Raw genomic sequence first — 23016 nt, forward strand, 5'->3', positions numbered from 1 at the left:
AGAAAATCCAATTAATTCTATTTAATATTCCAATAAGATCTGGGTCTGATTAAAAACTCTAATCTCTTCTGACCACCATAGAAATCTACATTAGCCACACTCAAAACAGTGGGGAATATCTCCCTGAGAGGAAAAGGGATTTTTTTTTATTATTATTATTTTATCCAAACAACTGTATCCCCAACTGTCTGATCGTATTTTCACGCTTAAATGCTTATCTCTGGTGGTTCGTGCTTTTTCCTGTGTACTTTTAATTAGAGCGGTTGTGTCTTTCACCTCTCATTACTCACATTGCTCCTGAAACCTCCAACATTATGAGCCTTGGTGGAGCCATTGCTGGTTTCATCACATTAAATATTTATTAAAAAAAACACAAACATGCTTTCTTGACTTGGCCTTTCTGTATCCCAACATGAAGTGGTGCGTCCCAGGGAGGGAATGTGCTGAAAAGAGCATGGCGAAAGCAGGACTCATCTCATCAGCGGCGCGCAGTCCTGGTTAAATATGCAGGAACCTTTCTGTCAGATGTTCCCTCAGGAGATGGACCAGAAGCTCCTCCCTCTAACCTGTGAAGAAGCGGAAGGGTGCTTTCTGAAGGATGTGCTCTCTGAAGGCACATAGCTTACATATCACCTCTGTTTACACCAAATCAGCTGGGCAGAAAATTAAACTGCGTTGAGCGATGTATAAAACTTTTATCACATACGCACTGCTTGAAGATTCCCTCCCTGCTTTCTTGTTCACTCTCCCATTGGACTGTCAACATTTAATCATAAATTCATCTGAGAAACGTTATTCTCTCTGGATTGAAATATGGCCTGTGTGATGACAGTCAGAGTCAGGCTGAAGTATATGAAAAAATGTTTCATGAACAAGTTCTGTATATAAGAATGGAGGTATTTACATATTTCACTTTTGCTTTTACTGCTCGCTTTTATTTAGAACAATTATTATTATTTTTTTCTTTTTGAAATGGAAATCGATACAGTACACTGCTCTCACCAGGACATCATTAATACACTTAATGGAAATGTTCATTTATAACATTACGTCTCATATTGACAAGGGTGCATTATGCCCAGTGGGAGAGAAAACAATTCAGTGCAACTATGAAATATGAAAGTGTAGAATATTTGCGAACACGCTGTTTCAAACCAATTTGGTTTGTAGTACTTTTTTGTTGTGGAGATTTTTAAGCAGCTCTTTCTACAGTTTACATTTTACATCAGTATCTGACTGTATTTATTTTTATACTGAATTTAATTTTGTTCAAAAGCTTAATCATGTCAGAGCCATACCCTGCGCTTTGAGCCAAGTTTGAGTCCTGGCTTGAGGTCATTTCCTCATATTGTTTCCTTTCTCCTCCTATCGCTACTTGTAATTACTACTCTTTTCATTCTAATAAAGGCACAAATGGCAACAATATAACTTATTAATAACTGAGTCACTGAATCATTTACCCAAACATTTTTTTTTTTTTCCCAAAGCACAGAATCCTCAGGAACAAAACAACACTATTGTACTGAAAAACAAGGTGCAGGATTTACTTTGAAACAGCTTCCACTAATAAATTGCTAGTAAATATCACAAATACTAACAAAGAAGTTAAAAAAAGAATAAAAAAATTGTGAAGTTGGAAAAACTGAAATAGTATTTTCTTGAGAAATGCACTTTTTATTTAATTAAATTTAATTAAATTTTTATTATTATTTTTATTTTTATTTTTTTATTTACAGTGTGCATGTGTTGCTTGGTTTTACATCAAAAGCTTTGTTTGTTTTCATTGGCAGACCAAAATCAAAGTAACATTGTTTATTGAACTGTTGTACAAAAGCAATATCACACACATTCTGTCTTAGAAACAGACAATATATATATATATATATATATATATATATAGTTGTGCTCATAATACATGCAATTTTTATGAATTGCGCGATTAATCGCATCCAAAATAAAAGTTTTTGTTTGCATAATATATTTGTGTGTTCTGTGTATATTTGTTATGTATATATAAATACACACACATACAGTATATATTTTGAAAATATTTACATCTATTTACATGTCTATATTCATATTCTTATAATTTATATTATAAATAAATATATTTAATATATAAACATAGCATATTATTCTGAAATATATACATGCATATGTGTGTATTTATATATATATACATAATAAATATACACAGTAAACATAAATATATTATGTAAACAAAACTTTTATTTCAGATGCGATTAATTGCGCAATTCATAAAAATTGCATGTATTCTGAGCACAATTATATATATATATATATATATATATATATTTTTTTTTTTTCACGGCACTGTATGTATATGTATGTAAATATATGTTATATATAAATATATGCTCTTTTAAGCAGTTTTGTGCATTTTTTGTGCCAAAACAATTGGATTTGGTTCAGACCTTTAGGCGCATTTAAAAATCTGTGTCTGTCGTATTACGTTATCATCATTCTGGAAAGCACATCTGTTTATGTTTTTGAAAATAAAAGAAAGCCAGACAGTTTTCTGTCGTTCCATGTGCTTGCCGGAGTATATTTTGCTTGTATATGTGTGTGTGGACAACACATTTTGGCAGCAGGTGCATAGGTCTAGTGTAAGACGCTGGCAGTGGGCCCTGAGGTTACTGCTGCCTCTGTCATGCCCATGTTTGCGCTGGATTGCATCTGCGTTCACTCCTCTCAGGCTCTGAACAGCTCACGCTGTAGCAGATCTCTGCCCTGCTCAGAGGTAACATTAACGGTTAGTGTGTAAGACAATAAAATGCAGATTGCTATGACCTCTGGAGTTGATCTCTTCTTGCTTGGTCTGTTTGGATCATGGGTTAAAAAAAAAAACAGGCATGAATGGAAGCTCAATTGCCTGGAGAACCAGTCGCCTTGGCTGATACTGAATAATGAAGTCAAAGTCAAAATGTTACTTTACATGACAACGTGCAGACAGATGGTTTGCTAGGAGTTTTGGAAAGCATGGTATATCAAAGGGAAAGTCAGAAGACTATGTCTGTGGAAATCAGTAAACTGCTTCCTCTCTGCTTTCCTTCTGCTTTAGTGAGCCTGGGGATATTTAACAGTGCCACGGCTCATTGGATTTTACAATTTTTACATGCTGTAATTTGAAGTTTTGGTGCAAAGAGGAACAGAAGCATTTTTGAGAGCTGCTTAAGAATTTAAGACATTTGTGCTTGTTATATTTCTCAGCGACACACCAGATTTCCTATGTTTTGTAGTAAGATATAGAAGCAACAGTTATGGATCTTCTCATACCATTGCTTTCTTTTGCAGCTGCCTTCATAGCATGTTGTAGGGGAGACTGGGGCTAATTGTCACAGAGGAATGTAATTTGTCACAAAGACTATGTGACAGACCACAATAGCCAAAAATACATTGTATGGGTCAAAATTATCGATTTTTCTTTTACGCCAAAAATCATTAGGATATTAAGTAAAGATCATGTTCCATGAAGATATTTTGTAAATTTCCTACTGTAAAATATTCAAACTTAATTTTTGATTAGTAATATGCATGGCTAAGGACTTCATTTAGACAGTTTTAAAGGCAATTTTCTCAATATCTTGTCTTATCATAACAAACCATACATTACCAGAAAGCTTATTTTTTCAGCTTTCAGATGAAGCATACATCTCAATTTTGAAAAATTTACCCTTATGATTGGTTTTGTGGTCCAGGGTCACATATCTCAGTAAGGTTTTGAGTTATAAGTCCAATTACACAAATGCTTGTTTTCTCTATATTTATAGCTTTTGTATTTAAAACATCTAGTTGAAAACCTAAAAAGTAATACTGTGAAATATTATAGCTACTTAAAATAAATGTTTTATATTGTAATATATTTTAAAATATAATTTATTCCTTTATTGGTGAAGCTGAATTCTTTTCAATGTTGAAAACAATTGTTATACTTTGATAATTAGAAATTTCTAAAGAACAGCATTTGTTTGAAATTGTAAAGACATTTGGATTCTTTTTTTACTTTTATAAAATTTTATGCACCCTTGCTAAATAAAAATATTAATTAAAAAAATGTACTGACCCTGTACTTTTATCAGATGTTTTAAATGTCATGTATTCATTAAATATCTGATAAATATACTTTATCTGTAATGCTATAATATACTGTTTAATGTGACAACATACACCACAAAAGATGAACTTGTGTTCAGTGAACTATGACTCTTTTCTTGGACAATAACAATGAAAGTGTGCAATAGTTGCTTTTTGTTTTAGCTAAGACTTAAAAGTATGTGCAGATATAGAAATTGACTTTCCAAAGTAAATATATCACTGTGATATAATATAGATGCAGGAGTTCAAAAATGTGAGAACTAGCCCCATCAGGACCGGTGTGGTGTGTTTTCTGCAGCAGCTGATCGGGGAACTAGAGCATTGAGACTCAGCAGAGGCTGGAGAGCAGCCAGCAGCAGGTGAAAAACCCCAGACTCTGGCCTGCATGCTGCGTTACACACTACAGTAAACCACCTGCTCAGTCCACAACTGATGACCGTAATGGAGAGATACTGTACGCACATGACTCATCTAATGGCATTCGACTGCGTGCGCCCAAAGCCAGAAACAAATATGCTAGTTGTCTTTTCTTTTGGAGGGATTCATTTACAAATCCTCCCCAAATGCTTTCAGTTCATTTGAGTCATTCTCGGTTTCCCGCACTACATGCCAAAGAGCTGTGGGTATGTTTTCTCAGGGGTTTCTTTGCGAAGATCTCTGGCTGGTTTGAACAATTAGGGAGTGAATATAGGGGTATTTAAACACACTTCTGCTCATCACTTCATGTTATTAGTAATCTCAGCCCTGGCTCATGTGGATGATTATGTTACATAATACCTGTTGTTATTGCCTGCTCTAAGTGCATTTGATTAAATTGCTGCGGGTATAGATGTATGTGTGTGTGTGTTGGGGGGTTTGTGTGCCTTGCAGTTGCCATGCAGCAGCGCTGAGCTGAAAGCAGTAAGCTCTCTCCTGCTCTCATCTGAATTACCTGTCCACATTGATTAGAGGGACTACGCGTGAATGGGATCTTAGATTTTCTAGCCTTCAGAATTAAGATAAGCCTCTCTGTAGCCGTGTGAGTTACACTCGGTTGACCCTCCTTTAGAGTGACACACCTGCAGCTGTGGGGCCTTTAGACTCACAAATCAGCAAGGGTCTCGAACCGTTCGACTAACTAGCTCCATGCCTGTTGTTTTCCCGTTTCTCTCCACCTCGTGCACTCGGCTGTCTCTTTCCAACCACTGCTTCCCCAAATCCTCATCTGCTTCACAGAATCCCTCATTACCAGCATCCTTGCACTGGGAGAAAAAATGTGCCTTTTTTTTGTCTTGTTTTACAGTAAAAATATCCTTAAAACTAAATAAACTTGATAAAATATATGATAATATGAGCAAGACACTTAAAATTACATTTTCTTACCTTATTGGCAAATAGTTTTTTTTAACAAGTTTTTGTCAAATTTATGCTTAAAACAAACATCCCAACCAAAAAAAAAAAAAAAATTGTGGGGGTGGCATATATTTGTTTTGCAAATAAATACTTTTATTCATCAAGGGCACATTAAAATGAGCAAAAATGACAACAAAGATTTTTCAATGTTACAAAAATAAATAAATAAATAAATAAAATATTTTTTAAATAAATGATGTTCTATTCAAAAATAGTGCTGAAAAAAAATATATATTTTATGGTTTCCACAAAATACTAAGTAGAGCAAACATTGATAATAATAAGAAATGTTTCTTGAGAAGCAAATCAGCATATTAGATTGACTTCTGAAGGATCAAGTGACACTGAAGACTGGAGTAATGATGATGAAAATTCAATTTTGCATTTTAAAATATATTAAAATATTCAATTCAATTCAATTCTGAACTGAATATTAAAATAGACATTTAAATTAATAGTATTTCACAATATTACAGATTTATTGCATTTTTATTTAATAAATGAAAAACATGAACACATTAAAAATCATAAAAAGATATTACCAACCCCGAACAACAAAGATGTTTGCTTACTGTGTATCCTGACCTGCTGCATTACTGTCTGGTGTGAACCGCTCCACCTCAAACAGAAGGGCCCTGCAGCCAGTTGTAAAAATGACCGAGTCCATTACTATTTTCCGGCTATTGTGGACACCTACACTGAGAGGTGTAAAAGGAAGCCTAGCGGCATCATGAGGGATTCGTCTCCCTCGTCCCATTGTATGTTCACACTCCCACCATCTGGAACTCTATCAAAAGGATCATCCAGTCCAGAGTCAACAGGCAGTGGAATAGGCTTTCAGAGCTAAATTACAATTTAAATTCAGCTGATTTGCCATTAAAGCTGAAGTTTGCATGCAATCTCTTTGATGTTAAAATACTTTCACCATATACACAGATAACTATGAGTAAACCATTTAACAACTCTTTCCCCGCCAGCGTTTTTAAAACAACAACAACACCACATTTTTGATCATTTTCACAAAATGTTCATGGCCCCCAAAATATTTTGTTGTTGGAATATCTGAATATGTCAAAAGAAAGAACAGCCTCTGCTTTTAAACAACAACAACAACAAAACCTGTTTATTCTAGCTTCATGCATTCTGTTTTTTATCAACACTTGACTATGTGTAAGTTTCATTTAAAAAAAGCAACATTTTGAACAAAAAGCTGAGAAAATCATGTTTTTGTCAAAGAGTACATCTCTTATCAAAAGTACATTCAGATCGATGATCAAATCCTACTTCTTGGATTGACATTTCATTCGGTAACGATAGGCAGTTTTGATTTATATAATGTTTGATAATTGCATTGTTTTACATATGCATCTGCTTACACCTGCGATTGCTTGTTTCTGCTTCTTCTTTATCGTGTTTTGATCCAGACGTTCAATTTTTTTCTTTCAGAAGATAGTGCCTCCTACTGTACACCCGTGTAAAAACACGGAAAGACCGAAACTTCCATCAATGGCGGGCAAGCGTTGTCTCATAAAGGACAAAAAAATTCTGTCAATGTTGGGTAAAGACTAAAAGAGAGGATTTCCCTGAAAAATTGTGGCACTAATATACAATAGCATTAGCATATGAGCATCCTGACTAGCCTCAAACTATGGCATGCGTTTTGGGCCGGACTGTCTGTTTTACAACCTTAGAAACCTATTTGAAAAGTGTTATTTTGTTTGCTCAAGCTAGTTGAACATAAAATGCACTTCAGCTCTAAGTTAAAAACTGCTTTTACAGTTCTTTAAGATTTAGCTGCCATTTCTTTCAGATGTGTTGTGGTTTTCTCATTCAAAACAATCCCTTGGTGGCCAGCGCCACATTTCCGATTTCATAACAATGAATCGTCTCTGGAAGTGAATGAACATGCATGCGACAATGGAGGCCGATGGCAGGAAGTGCCTTGTCGTCATAATTCACATTCAGTCAGGAGGTGAGGAGTCACAAGTGCTATTGTTCTTCCTCCTCTCGTCTTCCTGCTCATCAGAGTCCTGCAGTGGCCACTTCTTCTGCTATTATTCTCCATTTATAAGCCATTCATTCCCACAGGGGTTGTGCTGAAGAGCTTTATTGTCTGCTTTCAAACTTGGCACAGTAAAATTAAAGTGTCTTCTTAAAGTGGTTTTGTTTCCGTACTTATCGTTGCTTAATCCCTGGGTAATCCCATCGTTTTCCTACCGTCAATCCCAGGGGCCTGGCGGCCTTAGACACTTCGCTTTGTTGGCTCCTTTAATACTCCAGACCATCCTAGAGAAGGACGGCCACATGTTTCTATTAGAACCGAGAGGGTTGGTCAGATTGTCCACGTTTCCTTCGCAGGGTGACCGTAAGTCCCTAAGCAATACACAGAGATTCATGAGGTCTGAGAATAACAACTTCTTAATTGGATTCATTTAGTCCTGATCACCGTCCTCATTAGCACCATTTGTGCATGGCGATGTCGACTCATTCTTTTATTGCCTTTCACGGCCTCTTCCTTTCCCTCCGGAAATGTACAATTATCTTTCGTAAATGAATTCTAGCCTCACGCCGAAACATGGCCAATCGCGAGTGCGGTAGCCAGCGCCACCCTCTCTTGGTTTGTTGCATCATCGCAACATGCGCACACATGCGGCTTTATCTGTCCTTCGCATGCACATACATCTAGGTCAGGAGGAGGTTCAAAACATATGGCTCTTCTCATGTTCGTCTACCTCTAATCCCCGTAATCCATTATTTGTCATGCTTGAAGTGCAGGGTTCGTATTGGAAGTTCAGGAGGAAAAGAGGATCAGGGCAGGTCTGAGAACAGAGCTAGAGGCCTCAGCAGCTGCCGTTATCTGATCAGAGGCGACAGAACCTTTTGCGCGCACCTACGAGGCTTGAACCGCATCCCTGAGGCAGCCGCTGCTCCTCTCTTCATGCGTAACATACATCTGCCGGCACTCACTGTGATGTACTTGTGCTGTTCTATTAAAAGCTGTCATGAACCGTGACTCCTCTGTGTCAGTCATGACTCTTTATAAATGCACATGTGATGGGGGAAATGCCATTTCTCCTGTGTAGTTGCCTTAGGGCTGTCAAGCAAGCACTAATTTATTTGTTATATGTCATTTATTAAACTGAATTAATTGAATTTATATCTGCAAGACAGTATGGTTCAATTCGTTAGTTCAAGTCATTACTTATTGCAGTAGCTAACATGAGATGACAGCATTTATTGGTTAATGGTAGCTAATCATAAAAGCTAAGCTTTTCATATTCTGTATATTTATAATTTAGCACAAATTTATATATTATGAATGAATATGAATTAATACTGAACAATATTTATAAATGAACAGTAACCTATATTAAAGGGATAGTCCACCCAAATATTTAAATTCTGTCGTCATTTATTTACCCTCATGTCTTTCCAAACTTGTATGATTTTCTTTTATCTGTGGAGCATAAAGATATTTTGAAGAATGTTGGTAACCCAACAGTTTCAGTTGCCGTTGTCTTTAATTGTATTTTTGTCCATATAATAGAAGTCAATGGGAACCAAAACAGTTTTGTTTTAACTACATAACAGATACATACGTATTTATATTTATATTTTATTTTATTTTATATTTTATGTTATATTTTTTATTTTATTTTATTTTATTTTATTTTATTTTATCAAATCAAATCAAATCAAATCAAATCAAATCAAATCTAAAAGAAAGTCATACAGGTTTAGAACAGGTAGAGTCAGGATAACCCCAAAAATGAAAATTCTGTCATTAATTGACCGTTCGCAAAGAGCTTGACTGACAGGCGATTTGACCAATCATAGTGCTGAATCCGCCATCTTGTCATACAGCTTCAACCGGAAACTAACAATAAATTACATTTTCTACCTATTAGATTGTGTTTTATTAACATCTACACCTACCCAACCCTAAACAATAATGCAAAAACATTGTTATTGTTATTGTACAGTGTGACACAAATTATGCTGTATTGATGTGTGCAGCTGTATCCCAACCACAAGTCAGACAGGAGAGTAGATTAACATTGGTGGATTTAAACTTGAAAAATTGTGTGTTCCACGGTTGAAATAAAATAAGTTCTGATGTTAATTCATGTTCATTTCATGCTTTAAGTAAATATAAAAAAGACGATTGGTTCACGTGCCGCTTAACCTGAGGCAGAGTGATCTGTCATTAAAGATGAATTTCTCTAAAAATGACAAATTCTGAGAGTCCTGAGACCTTGTTTCATACCAGAAGTAACCTGCTCTGTCTTGTCTGTCGGCGCATTATAAGTTTCCTCTTTGCTCTGCAATGTATTTTTCGCTGCGTGAGAACATGACGTGTAGTCTGAGAGTGGTTTTGATTGTCGGAGATAGCAACAGTAACATTGGGTGGGTGGGTCTTTGCGAACGGTCAATTACTCACCCTCATGTCGTTCCAAACCCGTAAGACTTTTGTTCATCTTCTGAACACAAATTAAGATATTTTTTGATGAAATTCGAGAGCTTTCTGACGCTGCATAGACAGCACGGTAACTACCATGTTCAAGGCCCAGAAAAGTAGTAAGGACATTGTTAAAATAGTTCTGCCAGATGCATACTGTCTGAGGTAGACGTTCACACAAAATACAATCAAATTCCCTTTTACTCATTTTACTTATTACTATTTTACTCATGCAAGACCAACTCCTGTCTACTTCAGTGGGCAGTTACTGAAATCTCGAAAACCACTTGCCAAATTTACATTTAAATAACATATTTAAAATCAGCAATAAAATCTGACATAAACTGTCCTATAAATGTTTTTTTTATTTCAGGCTGGTCCAGCCAGTGTGCATGAGCAGTCCAAAATGAGCATTTCACAACACTGAAACCAGAGCTTCAGTGACACGATGACTTTACTTACAGGCGATATGCTTTTTTTATTTAAAAGCAGAGACATTCTGCCATATTGCCATATATTAATGCAGTTTTTGAGATTTTGTGGTCTTTTTTATTTATTTTTTATTTTATTATTATTATTATTATTTTTTTAATACACTTGAAGACTTATGTCTTTGGCTGTTTTCTTGCTGTTCTTATATTGTCTTGTGCTATGAATGCAGCATTTTTCACAGTACTGTGTTAAGTGAAAACTGTTTTTGATTGTATAGTAATTCGCCCATCCTTTATATGTATTGGAGAACGCACCCTGTGTGATGCTTTCTGCTTGTTCAAACTGCAAAAATAAAGTAATACTTAAAGATTGAATTTCTATAATAGAATTTAAACAGATCAGGGGACATCTTAATAAAATAATAAAATAATTCTTCAGTTTAAATTAATAACATATTTTAGATAAATAGTTTTATATTAATAATACTATAATTTTAATTATTTAAATATTTAAATGATTAACTATTATTTATTTTAATTATTTATTTTGTAATAATAAAATGGTTTTAACATTTTTAAAACATTTTTATATGAAATATCAGTACTTGACTGGCATTCCAGTACACCGTGAGACATCTTGAAAAAGTGAGCACTGAGGAAATTGCAGTCATGTACCGGCATCAGTTCTTTTAAATTAGATATTGATTCGTATATCTAGAATACATCATTGGAATGGTTTCCTCTGTGTTGTAGATGATAATATGAGGGCATGCGCTGATGATGTGTGAGGTTTGTGTGATTTACACAGTACGGCGTAAAGTAGCAACGGCTGCTGGGAGATGAGCTCTGTGCTGTTAGCAAACACCCCACTCTCGTCCCTGCTGGCACAGACTCATGTCAGCACGCTTGTAAAGAACTTCCTGTCTGACTGTGTGGCACAGTTGTCACAGTAGGGTTTGTGCCCTATGCTGTTTACACCAAGAGAAGAGAGGAAGAGGAGGGGGGAGTCTGAACACAGTACACAAATAAGACCATAACTCAGTTGCCTCGCAGTCTGGGCACCTTCCATCCATGCATGATTCAACAACTGCTGGATCCACGTCGCCCATCAAGACTCGAGTCGCAGCGGGGGCTACAGTCAATCACATTTGGAGCAGACGATCTCAGGGTAGTCGCGATTGCTCTTTGAGGGCATTACGCTGATGGACGCATGTCAGGCGGCACGTATCAGTGGCGTGACATACGAGGATAATTCGCTGTCTTACATCCCAGCCGCTTAATGGATTCGAAAGGCTGGAGATCTAACAGGCAGAACAGAGAGAAAGAGAGAGAAAGACTCTTCTCTCATTGGCACCGTCTGAATTTTACCTGTCAAACCGAGTCCGGATGTGGCTCTTGCTATGGAGAACTTGTGAAGAGCGGCTACGTTCACACAGCAGCTGAATACAATGCCAGTCCTGTTTTAACAGAGCTAAATACAGTTCATTTCCACATAGTCTGGTTCTAACCCAGAGTGACATGGTCTTTATGTAACCGAACTGACTTCCTTAAATTTTCAGGACTCACATTTTGAGGGTGAGATGAGGTTGTGTCTTGACTGAAGCTTTTAGAAGCAGCCTGTGTTTTCCACCAGAGCTGCTGCCTTCAGTTTTGTGGTCTGGGCACGCTCCAAATGATGTGCTTTGCAATTCAAAACTGCTGGCGGTTAATTAAGATTTGATGGATGAACTTATGATTGGACTCATTTATTAAATAACATCCTGTCAATTGTGATAAGATGTCCCAGCATTATGGATGTCGCCATCTTAGATATTTACTTCAGTCACTGTTGTTATGGTTACGGCAGTGGCAGAGATTTTCTTTCAATACGTAGGTGCAAATTCTAGAAAACCTACATATGTAAAATTGTGAATATAACAGATAGAATAGATTTTATAGTAATATCACGTAATGTATGATTTTGCTATCTTTTTTAAAATAAAAAAGAAGTACATATATGATATAATATAATAATTTAATATAATATAAAACACTTTTATAATATGTTTTCTGTGGTATATCTGATGTAATGACAGATTAAATGTTATTACTATCATTATTCTTAAGAATTTTTTAAAAGAGTCAAAAAAAGAGACCATAGATGAATATGATTATTTAAAAAAACATTTTTAAGAAGGTTCCCACTCTTTTTAAGCAATACATTTAAATGACTTTTCCAGTTATTTGTAATTTACTGGATAAGGATTTGGAAAAATACTACTATTTTTAATAATAAGACTAATATTTTACTCACAATTTCTACCCAATAAATATTTTAGAGCTTTGCCTAACTAAAAAACAAACAAACATTAATTATGAATGAATGAATTAATATTATAAAAAAATTGCATGCCATTTTTGAAAAATTATGAAATTACATGACTTTCCCAGGTCTAGAAATCACACTTTTAAAAATAGGCTTCCTCATATATCCAGGCTGTGTCATCCTGTGTGAACCCTGTTTTTTGAAAGATAAAACACCTATTTTACAGCTTGCTTTATGTTATTTCTAATAAATTTAAGTCACTGTGAGACTCATATGCTCCGGCCCCTTGGTTAAGAACCACTGGTTTAGGGCACATTTCAGTTGGTAAAATAGCTAAAACCCAGCTTGGCTGGTCTAAAGCCCTAAACACACTGCACGATTTTTGGCTGTCCCAGACGAAAGATCGGCATCACGAAACAATCGTGGCCAATCAGAAATCGCCACGATTGCTTCAAGATGCCAGTCTTTCGTCTGGGACAGTGTGTTTCGGGGCTTAAGAGACCAGCTAGACCAGCAAAAGACTAGTTTAGCTGGTTTAAGCAGAGTTTTCTTTGGTAGTGGTTACAGGCATTATTCACGGCTAATGAAAGTGTTGCATGAACAGGATCATTTGAGAGCCACACCTGTTAGTAAATACAGTTGTCACTCCCAAACGCTTTGTCTGTATGAACATAGCCAATTATCCAAGCCTCTTTAAATGAACACCCAAACAAATAGATAATTAGCTATTTTCTCTTAAGATCTTGTGTACTGTGCAACTAATTACATTTCGAATCAACAGGATGATTAGAGTGTTACTCGTGATGCCTGGCAGGTGTGACTAAAGGAAGAAGAAACCGTGGTGACTTTGAGAGTTTGAACGTCTTTGTTTTGGAAGAAACGGCTGAGCTGACAAATCTTTTCTTCATTCATACCGTGATGTTGCCGTAGGACTTATCAGTTGAAAAGAGAGATGTCCTTTGTTGTTCTCCGAAGGCTCCCCTGCATTACATCACGTACATACTACTGTGCCCAATAAAAAGAAGGCGACCCACAACACAGAGAGGCAGAGGAGGACAACCACGCTGGCAAAGCCATCAAATTGCCATATTTATTGAGAAAGTGCCATAAGCAATATTATAAGACTGTTGAGTGATATTTTAATTGAGTGATTCATTCGTTTTACAAGTACAGGAGAACAGTAGCAGGCCTTTCCTTTTCAACCAAGCATCAACAAAGATCACTTCAAGGGGAGATTTTGAGCATCATTAGTCTGGTGTGTACATTTCAGACTTATTTACTGACTGAAGGCATGGGAAACTAATTAAGTGAAAGACACTGAACGGGCACTCATTAGGCAAGCGATCCATTTGTGCGTGCAAGCGTCCTGCTGGCTCCTACTGGGATAGGCCGCTTGCGGATTCATTGTTCTAATGAAGTTGGCAAAAGCCACCCGGTGCCAGTATAGTGACAAATCACTGTCGAGCTCCCACCAAGTGAGACATTTTCAAGGCAAACAGTAAAAAGTCAAGCATATTCATTACTGAATAAAGCTAAGTGACAGAATGTGTCAATTAGATGATTAGATTTTATGGTTTTAGAAAACAAAAAACACAAAGAGTGAGAATTTGACACTTTAGCCACATTTAAAAATGTTTGAATGTCTAAATACCAAAGTGGCAAATAAGAAATATAAAAGAACATACTTCGTAGATCTACTTAAAATGACCTTCATCTCGCTAAAAATGAGATCATCTCACTTGGTTTGATATTTTGCATGTAATATAATCACATGCAGACATTGTGACTTAAGTGTCTGACATTGTCCACATACACTAAGGTTCAAAAGGGTTGGTAAGATTTTTTAAATATGCTTGAAAGAAGTCTTGTATGCTATTTAATCAAAAATACAGTAAAAAAAAAAAACAGTAACGACATGAAATGTTATTACAATTTCAAACAGCTGTTTTGTATTTGAATATATTTTATTGTAATTTATTATTCCTGTGATGCAAAGCTGAATTTTCAGCATCTTTACTCCATTCTTCAGTGTCACATGATCCTTCAGAAATCATTCAAATACAGTTGTTCTGCTTAATATTTTGTAGAAACCATAACACATTTTTAAAGATTTTTTGATGTATAGAAAGTAAAAAAACAACAACTTTATTTGAAATTAACAGTGTATAAGTTTTGACTGTCACTTTTGATAAATTTATAGCATCCTTGCTGAATAAAAGTATGAGTTTCTTTTTGAATAGGCATTGTATACAAACTAGAGTCAGATAATGTACTTTACACAGTCCTATATGTCACAAACACTTAATCTTCAAAAAAAGGACTGCTGCTGTGTTATTACTGCAGTGATTTTTCAAAATAGGAACACTGTTTAAACTACAATAAACAAACAAACAAATAAATAAATAAAAATAAAATACACATTATTTCTTCTCCCCATGACAGCTGACAGTTGACTGCAGATAATGATATGGCGTGAGACGCCCGGCTAGTAAAATATTACACAAGTGCTATAGTTTGTCTAGGGGATAACACAAGCCAGGGTGCCTGTCTGCAACATAAGATCTGTCCCTGCATGATGCAAATTGATCTGGGAGTCAGTCCAAACAAGATGTATGGCTATATTTGTGTGTGTGTGTGTGTGTGTCAGCTTGGGGATGCCCAGAGAGAGGTCACTCATAGGTGAAATCACCACCTCCATCCCAGTGGCAGTTCTACTGAGTTTGGTCTGGCATGCAGAGTTTACAAACTGTGGTGGAGAAACTGAACATACAGACTGTTACATAATAAACAGAAAGTACACTTGTATAAACACTAACTGAGATGTGTAAATGTGTCAAATGTATTGCTGTGAATTGTGAAAAACCACTTTTTGTCATTTCTAGTATTTGCTCATCTGCCACAATAATCTCTTTGAATTATTTTACTTTGAGAGATTTTTCGCCTCAATAGGCTGCATAAACGCACTACAGTTCAAAATTTGGAATAATTAAGATTTGTTAATGTTTTTTAAATAATTTTCTTATGCTCACCCAGGCTGATTTTATTTGGTTTAAAATGCAATAAAACTGTAATATAGTGAAATATTATTACAATTTAAAATAACTGTTTTCTATTTGAATATATTTTAGTATCATTTTTCTTATCAATGTTGAAATTAGTTTTTGCTGATTAATATTTTTATGAAAATCATATGATTCCTTTAGGATTCTTTGATGTATAGATAGTTCAAAAGAAGATTGTTTGTTTATAATAGAAATCTTTTGTAACATTAAAAACGTTTTTACTGTCACTTTTGATCAATTTATTGTGTTAATTGTCTTTTTATAATCGTTCTTACCTTTAACTTTTGAATGGTAGTGTATAACAGTTTCCAATTTAAAATTGTAATAATATTTCACAATATTACTGTTTTTACTGTATTTGTGATCAAATAATTGTAGCCTTAGTGAGCATGAGAGAAAATGTATATATTTTTTTAATTTAATTTATATATTAAAAATCTGAATTGTTTCAAACTTTTGACCAGTAGTTTATTTGTGTCAAAATTAAATCCAATAGCATATTTTCAGGGTCTTGGTGACAAGACTCATGATCATATGGTTTCGGTCTTCACTCAGACTCAACACTTTTTTTTCTGCTCTCGGTCTTCACTCAGTGAACTTGAATCAGCTGGTCTCGACTGCAACACTATGTAATTAATTTGATGAATTAATCAGCATATCCTGTAGTTAATTAGGTTAAATTTTGCATCGATTGACAGTCCTAGTAATTTCATGTACAATGAGCAGCACCTCTTCATCAAATCCCAGAGTTCAAAGGCACGCTGGAGGACAAAGTTTCTAAGTTCATTTGCTGATGCCATTTGAAAGGCTCTCTCTTAAAGTGGAGAAATCAATAGTGGTATTAAATCCTTAGAGCTGGACCAAGAGGGAATGAAACGGAGTGAGAGAGAGACAGATCCTTCACTGTGATCTTGCATCACAAGCAGTCTGGCTGGCACTCAAGCCTTATCTAAAGCCATAGTGCCGGAAACTTAGCACCATATTTCACAGCAACCACACACGGTAACACCACTGCATGCGTCTGAATCAGCTTCAAGTCTGTGGTGATTTTATGGAGTGTTGGAGAGACGAGGTATCTGTCACCCTGAGCGCAAGTGTGATGTCGACCAGCGCAAACGCAGAAACATTGAGTGCCGTACTCCGAGTCGCACTCAGGTGCACACAATCTCTGCCACAGCGTGCAAGGGCTCGATGAATAATACATTCTGTGCAAAGGAAAACATTTGGATTACTCAAGAGCAAAGACAAATACCTTTTAAGTTCCATTTGATATGACTTGCTCAAGTAAATTATTCATTCTCTGAGGGGGAGGCTCCGTGACGAATCCGACAAATATTGCGTTCAAACTACACGTCTGAGGTAGGCCTGTGCACTTTTGTGCACAGTATCTCTGAAATACTCTAGGTTTGAGATGTTTATTCCAGCCTGCAAGACCAGGGTGTTTTTATGCATATAGGAGTAATTTAACAGATAAGTTTTGTAGTGTAACAATTGCTAAATGGTGTTGTAAACAACTTAAACATGCAGGCTCGGCACAGGATGCCTGCAAGGGAGCAAAAATCATGCTTTTATTGTGTCATTAGTCTTGTTATAACGATCCAGTGAACGTTATATTTGCACACACAGACCAAAAAAAAAAAAAAAAGCATGTATTTGAGAAAATGCAACAATAAAAAAGAAGAGATGCAATAATAAAATAGGAATGCACAATATTTTGGTACTATATATGGGTTATCAGTCAATATTTTGATTGAAGAGGATTTTTTTGTGGGTATATATTGGCTAATATTTAGTTTTTAATAGGTTTTAATTTCCCCTTTTTTAACTTTGGATTACTTTTGCCAATTTAAGCAAATCTCAGAATGGATTTTTAAGATTATTATTATTTTATTTAGACAAAATATTGTAGAATTTTGCTCATCAAATCTGCATTTATTTAATAATATTTTAATATTATTTACTGTATGTTACTGTTTTTAATTTCAGTTTAAAATACTGTTTTCTATTTGAATATATTTAAAAATGCAATTAATTCCGGTGATGGCAAAAATGAATTCTCAGCATCACTACTCTAGTCTTCAGTGCTATATGATCCTTCAGAAATCTAATCAAATCTAATTCTGATCAAAAGAACAGTTTTTTTTTTTTTTTTTGGAATATATACAGTATATATTTAAACTACAAGTAGTAAAATGAAATAAAATAATATAAAATAAAATCTTTCTAATCCAAAACTTTTGAATGATGTGCATAAATGAAATAATTATTGGTTTCGACTGCAAATTTATTATTGATGCAAATCCTTGCGTAACTGCCAGTGTTTGATAAATGTCAGTGAGAACTGAAAAGATAAGACTGTCTAATGACATGTAAAAGGCTGAATGTCTTTATGATAAGCAGGGGTTTTTTGGATGGATATTTCACATGTGACTCTGTGCAACAGCTGTCCTACCAGCTTTGAAGAAAAGCACATTTGCTGTGAAATAAGCTCCTTTCATTCACACTTACAGATGCCCCGTGTTTCAGTGCTCCTCACCACATCACATAACCAACATGGTAAATGAGTAAGCCATTTTATGTGACTTTGGCTGATGGCTGTTCATTCAGTCAGAGTAATTCTCGCTGTTTAGATTCATGTAATGAATCACTTTGATAATACTAGGCTAAATCTCATCTGGCGAATGGATTGGGCCTTGGTCTCCTCCAAACGGTATTGCTAGCCGAGAGCCTCAGCTCATCAATCTGTCATGAAGCATTGATTGGCACGTCATTGCCGTAAGATAGTTGGAGCAGTGGATGTGATTGACACGGCGGGAGTCCCTGCTTGGGCACCGCCTCTGTTGGCATAGTCGCCCTTTTCTAATGAGGAGGACCCAGTGTAGACGCACGTAAACAATACGGCGAGAGAAGAGTGGAAAGCGGGAGGGCAGGAGTGAATGTGCTGTCAACAAGCAAAATATAGACTAGTGCTATTTGTTGGGGGACAATCTATGCTGCTTCGTAGCTGCTGAGAAATAATGTGGTTTCTTGGCTGATGTTTTTAGGCTCATTTCCTCTCTAATTATGTTTTTTTTCCCCGTTCTTTTAGACAAGTTTGAAAAGCGAATATCATACGATTTTAATCACCTACCTGTTTAATCGTACTTCAGAGTGGCATTACGGTTTGTTAGCAGCACTTTTGCTATTGTTTGTGCTATTTACAGCCTTCGCTTTGATGGTAATGTGTTTGAAAAGGGGTCCAATTTTCCACTCAGAAATATTTAATTGATCAAGTTTAATCATGTCAGGTTATTCATTTAAAGATATCACCTTGGAGGGAGTGTTTGCATTTCTCTTCAGTCACTCTTGAGATGTATTCTGTCTGACATAGGCTTAATCGACAAGCGTTAATTGCTCATCCTCCTTTTGAAAGTCTGAAAAATTATATTCATTGTGCCACAATCCATTTCAAGTGATTTAAATGATTCGAATGAGAGGAAGTAGCGTAATAGACTGATTGCTGCCAGCAATTACGGTTTATTAAGTCAAACAGAAAATGCACTGGTGAGAGTCAGTGTGCCAGGAATACATAAATTATTATCTAGGAATCATCACCCTGTAATGAATTATATGTTTAAAAAAACCTGCAGGAAATGTAAAGGTTTAAAGGGGATAGTAAATTAGCATAATATACTAACCTTTATGGCGTTCCAAACCTGTGTGACTCTGTGGAATGCAAAATGAGAAATGTATTCGTTGTTCAGTTCTTTGCAATGTGGCTGTGGAGTTTTAGGCTTCCACATGGAGGCAAAAGTATCATTAAAGTGGTCCAGATGTCTCGTGCTGAATTTCAAGTCCGTGAACTCAAGAGCCAAATCAGTCTGATTCTTGGATCATTCAGTCCAGTTTTGTGAACTACATTAACAGATTCATTCATAAAGGTCCAATTCAAAAGAATGATTCATTCTACTTCTCTCATGAACTCTCATTAAAGAGATATCAAGATATTTAGTGAATAAAGTAAATTTCACACAACAATATTACATTGCAACTTCAGAAGACTTCAAATATGGTGCACACATCTTATGGACTACATTTATGATATATTTATGGTGCTGTTTTGTCATTTTTGAGCTTGACAGCCTCAGTCCTCATTCACTTGGCCAGGATATTCTTCAAAAATACTTTTGTTTTGCACATAAAGTCATAGGTTTGAAACAATGTAAATTAATACTTTTTTTTGCGTTAATTCTGTTTAACACGCACTTTGCTATTTGTCTTTATGTGCCCACATTAAAGTGAAGAGCATAAAATCTTATGACAAATTCTCAGTAAACAGTGTCTTCCGCGGTATATAAATCATCCGGTTTTGGATGATTAAGTTAAACAGAGCTGAACTTCAATTTACATTCAAATAGGTCTCACGATTCAAGCTGATTTCAAGCGGGATGTGTCTGTTCGAGTCTGTTTTATATGCACAGACACAGTGTGTGAGGTCTGCAGCGGTGCTTTTATTAACACTGCTGTATGCGCGGCATGCATGTCTGATGGCAGACCGCCTTGGTGAGCTCTCTGTTGCTGAATGTTTGGCTGCGTGTCAGCATTGTGGCTTTATCTGATCCACAAGTGCATTACTAGTTCCTCTAAGTCCCTTTAATGAATCAACTGTGGCAAGACCCATCAATACCCAGACGTTGACTAATGCCCTGAGTGCAAACACTCCGCAAGTGAATCTTTCCATTATTGAGTGTTCTCCAAGTAAACGGCCAAAACAGACTGCATGAGTCCTGCATGCAATTATCCCAATATCGATTGAGGAATTGCATCAGACTTAGGTGTTTTCTGCTTTTTTAAGTAACATATTTTATTTAGGTGCCAGATTGCATGCCCTCTAAGGACAAGATGCAAAGCTAAAGCAATCTTTATGTTTGCTCAAGGAAATGCGATTCTGCCTGGCTGACCAAGGTTCACTTCAAACTTCACATTTTGTCTTGAGTTATGGCCAAAGTTGAGTGTCTTCGACTGTGACGTGACCTGTGACAGGCGGTTTTGGCTCAGCTGTGCTGAGATTCAGAGAAAATGGAGTGTGAAAATTGAAATCAAATCAATCAAAATTCAATCTAAAAACTTTTGAAACTTTATCCCCCTGCTTTCATTGTTGGTGTAGTTACTTTGTTTTGCCTTTATAGGACAGCATTAAAGACCTCATGAAATAAATTTTGGCTGTTAGTCCATGTCTATTAGCTTTGAGGCCATCTATATAAATGGTTTTCAGCCTTTTTGACTCAAAGTCATATTCAAAGACCCACCCCATACAGGTATTTCCAGTATTTCTGCTATAATTATGACATAGCTGCTTGTTTTCAGGCTTTTTTTATTAATTAAAACTGGTAGTATTCATATATTAAATTCATCAACTATGATTCATTTTGAGATTTCAGAAATTTAAAGAACTGTATGTTCGTCAGTAAGAACAATTACTACTGAGAGGGGGAAAATAGATAAATTATTGCATGTTACATTTTTTGGTTTCGTGATTTTTCAGCATTTTAATGTAGATTACTGTAATAAAACAAATCTGATAGTGTCCTGGCAGAAAATTACCAATATGTTTCCATTAAATTTCTAGATATTTCATTCAAAACATGATGCAATGCATAATTCAAACAATGGGTTTAACACCTGTAAAAAAAAAAAACAGATATGTCCTCCATATTAGTTTTTTTTTTTTTTTTTTTAGTTTACTAATAGTAATTTGTTCATTTAAATATTTTCCTGGAAGTTTTCTGAAGGCCCTTGATGGCTTCATCCACTAAGGTTGAGAACCTGATCTAGTCTACTCCCAAACACTGACAAAATGAACTTAACAGATACTTAAACTTAAAATTTATAGAAGTTGCAACATCGCTGAAAAGAGATTTGCTCATATATTACTGGCAAAAGAAAATTGTTTGTCAAGCCATCCAAAAACTACCATTTTTTGCTTGTTTTAGTTAGAAATTACACACTTCACCTTTAAGGAACCATATTTGCTGAATCCGAGTGCTAATTGTTGACTGTGAAATTCTTTCACACAAGATTATTGTTTATCGACTCTCTCTGAAACTTTATTTCTCCTGACTGAAAAGCTGAGTTTTAACAATGCCATCATGAATATGAACTTTTACGGTGCCGTAACTGCTAAAAGCAGATAGTGGTCCATGTAAGAGCATGATATGTGGCCATGTGTGATTACTGGGGCTTCCATCAGCCGTTTAGCTGCGCAGGCACAATGTGCTCTGACGGAAACAGGCTCACAAGGGGTTTAATGAGCACCCAGCGGATGAGATTCAACACCGGCAAATTGATTTTCCACATTTATCAATGGGGAATGTTTAAATGGGCAGGAATTAAAGCATGAAAGAGCTGAGAGATAGTGCTCTCTCACGCTCGGCTTTCAGACCCGTAACCTTAGAGATGGAGCATGGGAGAGAGCTGCCTGGTGCGCTTACGGGGCAACAGCATGTACGGCACACATTATGGAAGGTGAGAGCGAGCTTGTTAAGCACATGCTGAAATGCCTTGCTCGGCAGTTTCTTCCCATCATGCCTCCTGCAGGGCAGAGCGAAAGATGGCTCCTTGCTGAACACACGTCTAATGATGGGCCGTGCCTGTAAACCCGGCCAGGGCCGTGTCCTCTCCCCATGAACAAGTCTTAGGTGAGCTACTGAGGATGACCCTGCACATGTCAAAGCTCGGTTATTATAGGTTTTCATGGAAGCGGCTCCTCCGTGGCACTGTTAAACCTGTTTAAACTTCCTGTCATGCAGGATGCCTCCAATAAATGCTTTTAATTTGCAATCTGCACTTGTTTGTTTACAGATTTGGACTGCATCCCATCGCTTGCTCCTCGCTGACAAGCATGATAAACATTTAGAGGGCATCTGTATGAGAAACGGGATCTGTAGGCCTCCTGTCCCATCCCGTGGCTGCCCCAAAGATGAAAATTCGGTCTTAATTTTCTACCTTCTAAATGTTTGTTCTGCAGAACATGAGAATATATTTTGAAAAATGTTTAAGCTGTTTTTCCCATACAATGAAAGTCAGTTGGGTATAAATGCATGGACTTTTTCCCCCACAAAATGTGTTTTATTAATAATATTTTATATTCATATATTGTTAATTTATAATTATGTTGTGGAACATATTTTGAAGAATGTTGGTAACCAAACTGTTACCATTAACTTCCATTGTATGAACTAAAATAACATTTCTCAACATTTCTCAAATTAT

General features: G+C 36.0%; 1 protein-coding gene across 4 annotated transcripts in view; it reads left to right on the plus strand.

Moving 5' to 3' along the window:
* The window catches only part of elfn1a (extracellular leucine-rich repeat and fibronectin type III domain containing 1a), a 156284-nt gene that overhangs the window by 68771 nt on the left and 64497 nt on the right, over positions 1-23016 (plus strand). The window contains exon 1 of one of the 4 annotated variants that reach the window (XM_058769812.1): positions 16696-17124. The exons of the other annotated variants lie outside the window; for them this stretch is intronic. The gene's annotated coding sequence lies outside the window, so the exon portion shown is untranslated. Of the gene's footprint in view, positions 1-16695; positions 17125-23016 lie in introns of those variants that run through there. 4 annotated transcript variants of the gene reach the window in all.

This window comes from Onychostoma macrolepis, chromosome 03, assembly GCF_012432095.1.
Source record: "Onychostoma macrolepis isolate SWU-2019 chromosome 03, ASM1243209v1, whole genome shotgun sequence".
NCBI lineage: Eukaryota > Metazoa > Chordata > Actinopteri > Cypriniformes > Cyprinidae > Onychostoma > Onychostoma macrolepis.